The sequence below is a fragment of the Alligator sinensis genome, unplaced genomic scaffold, assembly GCF_000455745.1.
Source record: "Alligator sinensis unplaced genomic scaffold, ASM45574v1 scaffold332_1, whole genome shotgun sequence".
Lineage (NCBI taxonomy): Eukaryota > Metazoa > Chordata > Crocodylia > Alligatoridae > Alligator > Alligator sinensis.
The window spans coordinates 1,763,745-1,771,885 of NW_005841993.1; the positions used below are offsets into that span (position 1 = coordinate 1,763,745).

General features: G+C 57.0%; 3 non-coding genes across 3 annotated transcripts; all 3 read left to right on the forward strand.

The window, feature by feature from the left end:
* Positions 1 to 3,452: 3,452 nt before the first annotated feature.
* TRNAK-UUU lies at positions 3,453 to 3,525 on the forward strand. Its single transcript has one exon. It is a non-coding gene; the product is annotated as a tRNA-Lys (tRNA).
* Positions 3,526 to 3,738: 213 nt separating this feature from the next.
* TRNAP-UGG lies at positions 3,739 to 3,810 on the forward strand. Its single transcript has one exon. It is a non-coding gene; the product is annotated as a tRNA-Pro (tRNA).
* A 1,725-nt stretch (positions 3,811 to 5,535) lies between these two features.
* On the forward strand, positions 5,536 to 5,608 carry TRNAK-UUU. The gene has a single exon. It is a non-coding gene; the product is annotated as a tRNA-Lys (tRNA).
* The last annotated feature ends 2,533 nt before the right edge of the window (positions 5,609 to 8,141 follow it).

Genomic DNA, 8,141 nt, shown 5'->3' on the forward strand with positions numbered 1-8,141 from the left:
CCCAAATGTCTATGAAATCTACGTCTATGAAATATAAAGGTCCTAGTCCAAATCTCTGTGTGTCTGTCTGTCTCTTTGTAAAGGTCTTGGAACACTCTGATTGGTTGTCTCGGCAGCCAATCAGAATGCTTACTGAAACAACCAGTCAGAGTGCTCTGCACAAGCAGATAGACAGATGGTGTGTGTGTGTGTGTGTGTGTGCAGAGCCAGACATGTAGTGGGGAGGGGGTGGTTGGAAGTGGTAGCCACCATGTGCAAACTCCCTAAGCCCCACACTTGCTCCTGGGAGGCAGCGGTAGCACAATAAAGTCAATTAGTCCAGGCCCCTGCTCAAGATGGGATCATCCCTGACTAAACTATCCAAACCAAATGTTTGCTTTTGAAAGTTTCTAAGGGTGGAGATGCTGTGACTTCTTTACATAACCTGTTCCAATGCCTGACCACCCACATAGTAAAAAAGTTCCTCCTAAGCTGCAGCCTGCTCCTAGTTTCACCCACTATGGCCACATAGAAAAGCCCATTTTCATTGTCTCTATATTATCACCCTTTAGGTATATGAAGAGTGTTATCCAGGTCATTCTGGATATTAGCTCTGCCTTCTTGAGGTTCCCCATTCCACCCAACTTGGTGTCATCTGCAAATTTTCCAAGCATGCACATGATCCCATCATCCGAATCACTAATGAAGATATTGAAAAATACCAGACCCATGACAGACCCCTGGGAAACCCCACTTAATACCTTCTCCCAAGTAGACATTGAGACCTTGAGGACTATTATTGAGTATAATGATGCAAACAATTATGTATCCACCTAACAGTATTATGTAATCACCTAGTCTGTATTCCCTTAACTTGTTATGAAAGAAAATGTCAAAAGCCTTGCTAAAGTCAGGGTATATCATGTCCACGGCTCTCCCCTCATCCATAGAGCCTGCCATTTTATTGCTGAAGGAAATCAGATTTTTCTCAGGTATAACATGCTCTTGATGAATCCATGTTAACTCTTCACCAATGGCACCAATAGATTTGCAATTGAATCCTTGAGGGCCCAATCCATGATGTTTTCCTGGTTTTCTCTGATTAAAAAAATATATATATTCCCAATTTTTGGATTAAAAAAAGCAATCCAAAATACATATTTTTCCATGACTACAATAAATGAATTAAAATGAAACACCACTATAAATACTGTGGTGTTTCATTTAAATTCATTTATATATGGATATGGATCCAATTATGGATATGTATATGGATTTGGCCATTTCAGAAGACAGTGATTCATATAAGTGTTTCAGATCACTGTCCTGTTTCATTTCAGGCAAATTGGTTTAGGAAATTTGGCTCTGCAGAATTCCCTTTGAATCAGTTTTGAACAGGCTGCAAGGGAACCTTTACATATCCCTACCCAGATGGGTGGGGTTTGGACCTGGGGGCTGCAGGGCCCAAGCAAGGAGCAGGATGAAGCTGTGAGTGGCTCATCCTGGGGAAGGAGAGGGCCACTGCCCTCTGGACAGGCAAGGAGACCCACGTGTGGATCTCCAATACCTGCCTTGTGGGGCCACGGGACAGGGAAGTATCACAGAATGGATGCAAGATTGTTGGTCCCTTCCATGTGACTCGGTTCAAAGGCAGCAGAGATCCATACCAGGGGTCTCCTCACTGCTGTTTCCTGCCTCATGATGACCTCGTGAGGTGAGTCTGTGTGGGGCAGGCAGCAGCCGTAAAGAGACCCTGCCATAGACTTCTGTACCCTGTGGAGCCAGGTTGCGGGGCAGGGACAAGGACTGCCCTGGCTCATAGCCTGGCTCTGCTGGGAGCAGAGGAGCTCACCCCTAGAAAACACACGTGAAGCCTTGAGCTGAAAAGAGTGAATTTCACCATGGAACAGAGTGCCAGAGGAGCCAGGAGCAGTCCTCATTAGCAAGCCCGTGTGGCAGGGCAGAAAAAGTGCGAGATTCATTGGTCTACGGACATGATTCACAGTTAGAGCGAGGAAGGTCCCGGGGGAGTCTTGGTTTACACATTGGTGTGCAGAGAGCCCTTTAATCCATCTTGAGAGGCAGGTGGGACCATTTACCTGTGGAAGATGGTGCATGACCCAGAGCACGGAGGTTTAGAAAAGTTCTTCCACTGCACCAAAAAGAGGAAGGCAGTAATTTTCTCCATGGCGTGAATAGTTCAGCTGGTAGAACTACAGACTTTTAATCTGAGGGTCCAGGTTTCAAGCCCATGTTCAGACAAGTGTGGGTCCTCGCCTTAGGCTCGGCCCTCGAAAGGCGTGAGAGTGGGCGCGGCCCGTGCCTGCTGCCGGTTGTGATGGAGGTGTGGGCCTGCTCTTTTCCTGATGGTTGGGCAACAGCCACCGATTGCACTGGGAGATGCCCAGGGCAGACTTTGGCCTCCCAACCATGGCAGCCAGGTGAGGAAAGGGCAGCAAGGGCTCCTTCCTCTGCCCCTCATCACCAGCCCCGTGGGTGAACTGAGGTCAGGGAGTCTGCAGGCCAGGGGGGCTGCCCTGCCCAGCCCAAGCCCGGCCTCCCAGCGCCTCTCTTCGGGCTACCGGCCCCTGGCATTTTGCCTCCCCTCCACGTCCTGGATGGCTGCGCAGGACTTTCTGGGACAAGCGCGAGAGCAGCGCTTCAGGGGTCGTCATGGGGGAAGAGCCACAACGGAAGACAGCTCAGAAGCCTGGGCTCAGCGACGCGGCAGCACAAGCCTGGCACAAGAGGGGCCCGTGCCATGGGGTCTTGAAATGCGGCAGGGCAGAGGTAGCTCCCCCCCCCGGGTGTTCGGCTCATTGGTCTAGGGGCATGATTCATGCTTTGGCTGCGGGAGGTCCCAGGTTCAACTCCCGGATGAGCCCTCCTTCGCACTCTGCTTGTGGAGCCTGCGTTTGGCACCTGGTGTGTGGAATGCCCCTTTCATCCAGCTCCAGAGGCAGGTGGGGCCCTTTCCCTGTTGCGGCTTGTGCATGGCCCAGAGCACACAGGCTCAGGCTCAGGCCCTTCCTTGCCCCTGTCTCCACGGTCCTGCAAGCCCATAGCATTGGGGGGCCAGAGGCTGTTGAGTCATGGAGAGGGGTGGGGGGAAAGAACCGCTGCCCCAGCTGTCTCGACCAGGGGCCCTTGTTCCCACTTGGGTCAGGTGACTACTTGTGTGTGGGTGTGGCTGAAGAGCTGAGGGAGCCGTCGTCAGGGAAGCATGGCCTTGAGCAAGGAGTCTTAAGGGCACAGTTTGGGGAGTCTGGGGCAGTTGCGTGGAGCAGTGGAAGGGGCTGCCCGTGTTCGGAGAGGGGAACCCAGCTGGAGGAGAAACGTGGGCACTCTACTGTGCAGGAGATACCAGAGGAGCCAGGAGGAGTCGCGGGCAGCTAGCAGCTTTGGCTGGTCTTGGGGGTGGGGGGCCGGGTGGCAACCACGGCAAAGAGAGGGAGGCAACTGTTTTACATGTGTCCTGGATAGCTCAGCTGGTAGAGCTTCAGGCTTTTAATCTGAGGGTCCTGGGTTCAAGTCCCTGTTCAGGTGAGTGTGGGGCCTTTCCTTAGTTTCATCCTTCAGAAAGTTTGAGAATGGGCGTGGCCCTTGATGGAGGTGTGGGGCTGCCCTTTTCCTGCACGTTGGCAAACAGCCATCGATTGCACTGGTATCTGCCCAGGGCAGACTTTGGCCTCCCACCCATGGCATCAAGGTGAGGAAAAGGCAGCAGGGGCTACTTTGTCTGCCCCTCACCTGACACCTGGCTCATTGGTCTAGGGGCATGACTCCTGCTTTGGGTGCAGGAGGTCCTTGGTTCAACTCCTGGATGAGCCCTCCTTCACTCTCTGCGTGGGGAGCCTGTGTTTTGGGTGCCCTTTTCCTCCTGGTTGGCTAACAGCCATCTATTGCACTGGGAGCTGCCCAGGGCAGACTTTGGCCTCCTACCCACGGCAGCCAGGTGAGGAAAGGGCATCAGGGGCTCCTTCCTTTGCCCCTCATCACCAGCCCTGTGGGTGAACTGAAATCAGGGAGTCTGCAGGCCAGGGGGGCTGCCCTGCCCAGCCCAAGCCCGGCCTCCCAGCGCCTCTCTTCGGGCTACCGGCCCCTGGCATTTTGCCTCCCCTCCACGTCCTGGCTGGATGCACAGGACTTTCTGGGCCTAGCGCGAGAGCAGCGCTTCAGGGGTCATCATGGGGGAAGAGCCACAACGAAAGACAGCTCGGAAGCCTAGCCTCGGCGACCCGGCAGCACTGGCCTGGCACAAGAGGGGCCCGTGCCACGGGGTCTTGAAATGTGTAGGGCAGAGATAGGCCCCATCCAGCGCCCAGCTCGTTGAACTAGGGGCATGATTCCCAATTTGCGTGTAGGAGGTTCCGGGTTCAACTCCTGGACGAGCCCTCCTTCGCGCTCTCCCTGGGGAGCCTGTGTTTTGGCTGCCCTTTTCCTGCTGGTTGGCTAACAGCCATCTATTGCACTGGGAGCTGCCCAGGGCAGACTTTGGCCTCCCACCCATGGCAGCCAGGTGAGGAAAGGGCAGCAGGGGCTCTTTCCTCTGCCCCTCATTGCCATCCCCATGGGTGAACTGAAGTCAGGGAGTCTGCGGGCCAGGGGGACTGCCCTGCCCTGTCCAAGCCCGGATTCCCAGCACCTCTCTTCGGGCTACCGACCCCTGGCATTTTGCCTCCCCTCCACGTCCCGGCTGGCTGCACAGGACTTTCTGGGCCAAGCGCGAGAGCAGCGCTTCAGGGGTCGTCATGGGGGAAGAGCCACAACGGAAGACAGCTCGGAAGCCTGGGCTCGGTGACACGGCAGCACTGACCTGGCACAATTGGGACCCGTGCCACGGGGTCTTGAAATGCTGCAGGGCAGAGGTGGGGCCTGCTTGGCACCTGGGTCGTTGGTCTAGGGGCATGATTCTCGCTTTGGGTGTGGCAGGTCCCAGGTTGAAATCCCTGAAGAGCTCTCTTTTGCTCTCTGCTGGGGTAGCCGACATTTGGCCCCTGGAGTGCGGAGCGCCCCTTTTATCCAGCTCCAGAGGCAGGTGGGGATCTTTCCCTGTTGCGGCTGGTGCACGGCCCAGAGCACGCAGGCTCAGACCCCTCCTTGCCCCTGTCTCCACGCTCCTGTAAGCCCATGGCATTGGGGGCCGGAGGCTGTTGAGTCATGGAGCAGGGCTGGGGACAGGGGGAGGGAACCGGGGCCCGGCACTGCCCCAGCCGTCTCGAGCAGAGGCCTCATTCCCACTTGGGTCAGGTGACTACTTGTGTGTGGGTGTGGCTGAAGAGCTGAGGGAGCCGTCGTCAGGGAAGCATGGCCTTGAGCAAGGAGTCTTCAGGACAGAGTATGGGGAGTCAGGGGCAGTGGCACGGAGCTGTGGAAGGGGCTGCCCATGTTCGGAGTGGGGAACCCAGCTGCAGAAGAAATGTGGGCACTCCGCTGTGCAGGAGATACCAGAGGAGTGAGGAGGAGTCACTGCCAGCTAGCAGCTTTGGCTGGGCTTGGGGGCTGGGGCCGGGTGGCAACCGCGGCAAAGAAAGGGAGGCAAGTGTTTTACTTGTGGCCTGGATAGCTCAGCTGGTAGCGCTTCAGACTTTTAATCTGAGGGTCCAGGGTTCAAGTCCCTGTTCAGGCAAGTGTTGTGCCTTTCCTTAGGTTCAGCCTTTGGAAAATGTAAGAGTGGGCGTGGCCCTTGATGGAGGTGTGGGGCTGCCCTTTTCCTGCTGGTTGGCTAACAGCCATCGATTGCACTGGTATCTGCCCAGGGCAGACTTTGGCCTCCTACCCATGGCAGCCAGGTGAGGAAAGGGCAGCAGGGGCTCCTTCCTCTGCCCCTCATCGCCAGCCCCATGGGTGAACTGAAGTCAGGGAGTCTGCGGGCCAGGGGGACTGCCCTGCCCTGTCCAAGCCCGGACTCCCAGCGCCTCTCTTCGGGCTACCGGTCCCTGGCATTTTGCCTCCCAGCTGACCCAGCTGACTGCACAGGACTTTCTGGTCCAAGCGCGAGAGCAGCACTTCAGGGGTCATCATGGGGGAAGAGCCACAACGAAAGAAAGCTCGGAAGCCTGGGCTCGGTGACGCGGCATACTGGACTGGCACAAGAGGGGCCTGTGCCTCGGGGTTTTGAAATGCGGCAGGGCAGAGGTGGGGCCTGTCCGTCACCCAGCTCGTTGGTCTAGGGGCATGATTCCCGCTTTGGGCGCGGGAGGTCCCGGTTTTAACTCCCGGACAAGCCCTCCTTTGCGCTCTGCCTGGGAAGCCCGCGTTTGGCCCCTGGAGTGCGGAGCGCCCCTTTTATCCAGCTCCAGAGGCAGGTGGGGCCCTTTCCCTGTTGTGGCTGGTGCATGGCCCAGAGCACGCAGGCTCAGGCCCCTCCTTGCCCCTGTCTCCACGGTCCTGCAAGCCCTTAGCGTTGGGGCCGGTGGCTGTTGAGGCATGCAGCGTGGTTGGGGGTGGGTGGAGAGGAGCGTAGCCCGGCGCTGCCCCACCCGTCTCGAGCAGGGACCCTCATTCCCACTTGGGTCAGGTGACTACTTGTCTGTAGGTGTGACTGAAGAGCTGAGGGAGCCGTCGTCAGGGAAGCATGGCCTTGAGCAAGGAGTCTTCAGGGCAGAGTTTGGGGAGTACGTGGCAGTGGTGCAGAGCTGTGGAAGGGGCTGCCCGTGTTCGGAGAGGGGAACCTAGCTGGAGTAGAAACGTCGGCACTCCACTGTGCAGCAGAGTGCCAGAGGAGCCAGGAAGAGTCATGGACAGCAAGCAGCTTTGGCTGGGCGTGGGGGCAGGGGCTGGGTGGCAGCCACGGCAAAGAGAGTGAGGTATATGTTTTACTTGTTCCCTGGATATCTCAGCTGGTAGAGCTTCAAAGTTTTAATCTGGGGGTCCAGGGTTCAAGTCCCTGTTCAGGCATGTGTGGGGTCTTGTCTTAGGCTCAGCCCTCTGAAGGTGTGAGAGTGGGTGCGGCCCGTGACAGAGGTGTGGGGCTGCCCTTTTCCTGCTGGTTGGTCAACAGCCATCGATTGCACTGGGAGCTGCCCAGGTCAGCCTTTGGCCTCCCACCCATGGCAGCCAGGTGAGGAAAGGGCAGCAGGGGCTCCTTCCTCTTCCCCCCATCGCCAGCCCTGTGGGTGAACTGAGGTCAGGGAGTCTGCAGGCCAGGTGGGCTGCCCTGCCCAGCCCAAGCCCGGTCTCCCAGTGCCTCTCTTTGGGCTATCGGCTGCTGGCATTCTGCCTCCCCTCCATGTCCCTGCTGGTTGCGCAGTGTGACTGCTGTGCTGACGGGGCTGCATGACCCTGGAGTTGCCTGCCCCCAGGCATTGGCAGTTCCCTGCAGGTGCTTGACCTCAAGCTCCGAGGTAACTTGTAGCATTGCGAATGAAGTAGATGGATCTTCCTCTGGTGCCACCTTGAAGCCTGCTGCCTGCTGTTCCCACCTGTAGCCTCCCTGGCGGCCTGTCCTAGGTGCCTTTGGAAAGCCCCTTGCTCCTGTTCCAGAATTAACTCCACCATTTTGAGAGTATGGAACCTGTCTCTGAGTGCACCCAGAAGCCTGTGTCCTGCCGCTTCCTGCTGTAGACTCCGGGAAGGCCCTCGGTGTCCTGGCTGAGCTGCCTGATGCACCTGGGGGCAGGTGGGCCCTCAGGTGCCTGCCTTTGGGCTCTTGGTAAATGTGATATTAGCGCGTGGAGTGGACGGAGCAATATCCATGTTTATCTGGAAGCCTGCTGCCTGCTGTTCCCCCCTGGAGACTGCAGTGTGCTTCAGGTAAAGGTCTGCCCAGCCCCAGGTCCTGCTTGATGTGCCTGGGGGTGGCAGGTCCTGGAAGGTAACTGCCCCTTGGTGTTGGGGAAGCCTGATGTGTTAAGTATCTCCCACAGCCAAGCTAAGGCCCACCAGCACTTCCCCTGGGAACAGGACCCTCCAGGTATCAGAATTGCTGGGGAGAGGCAGTGGGGCAGCAGGCTGGAATCAGGAGCCAATGTTGGCTCCTGATTCCCCAGGGGTAACTGGGGAAGTATGTGGGGTGGGGCGGTGCAAGATGGAGGTTTAAGCCTGGGTGGGCTGGCACTTTTTGGAGGTTTAAGATCCTGGTGGTTGTGCGAGTGCTGTTTCTGTTGTAGCCTGACTGCACCCTAGATATTTCATTCACAATGAAATCCCAGGCAGCAGGA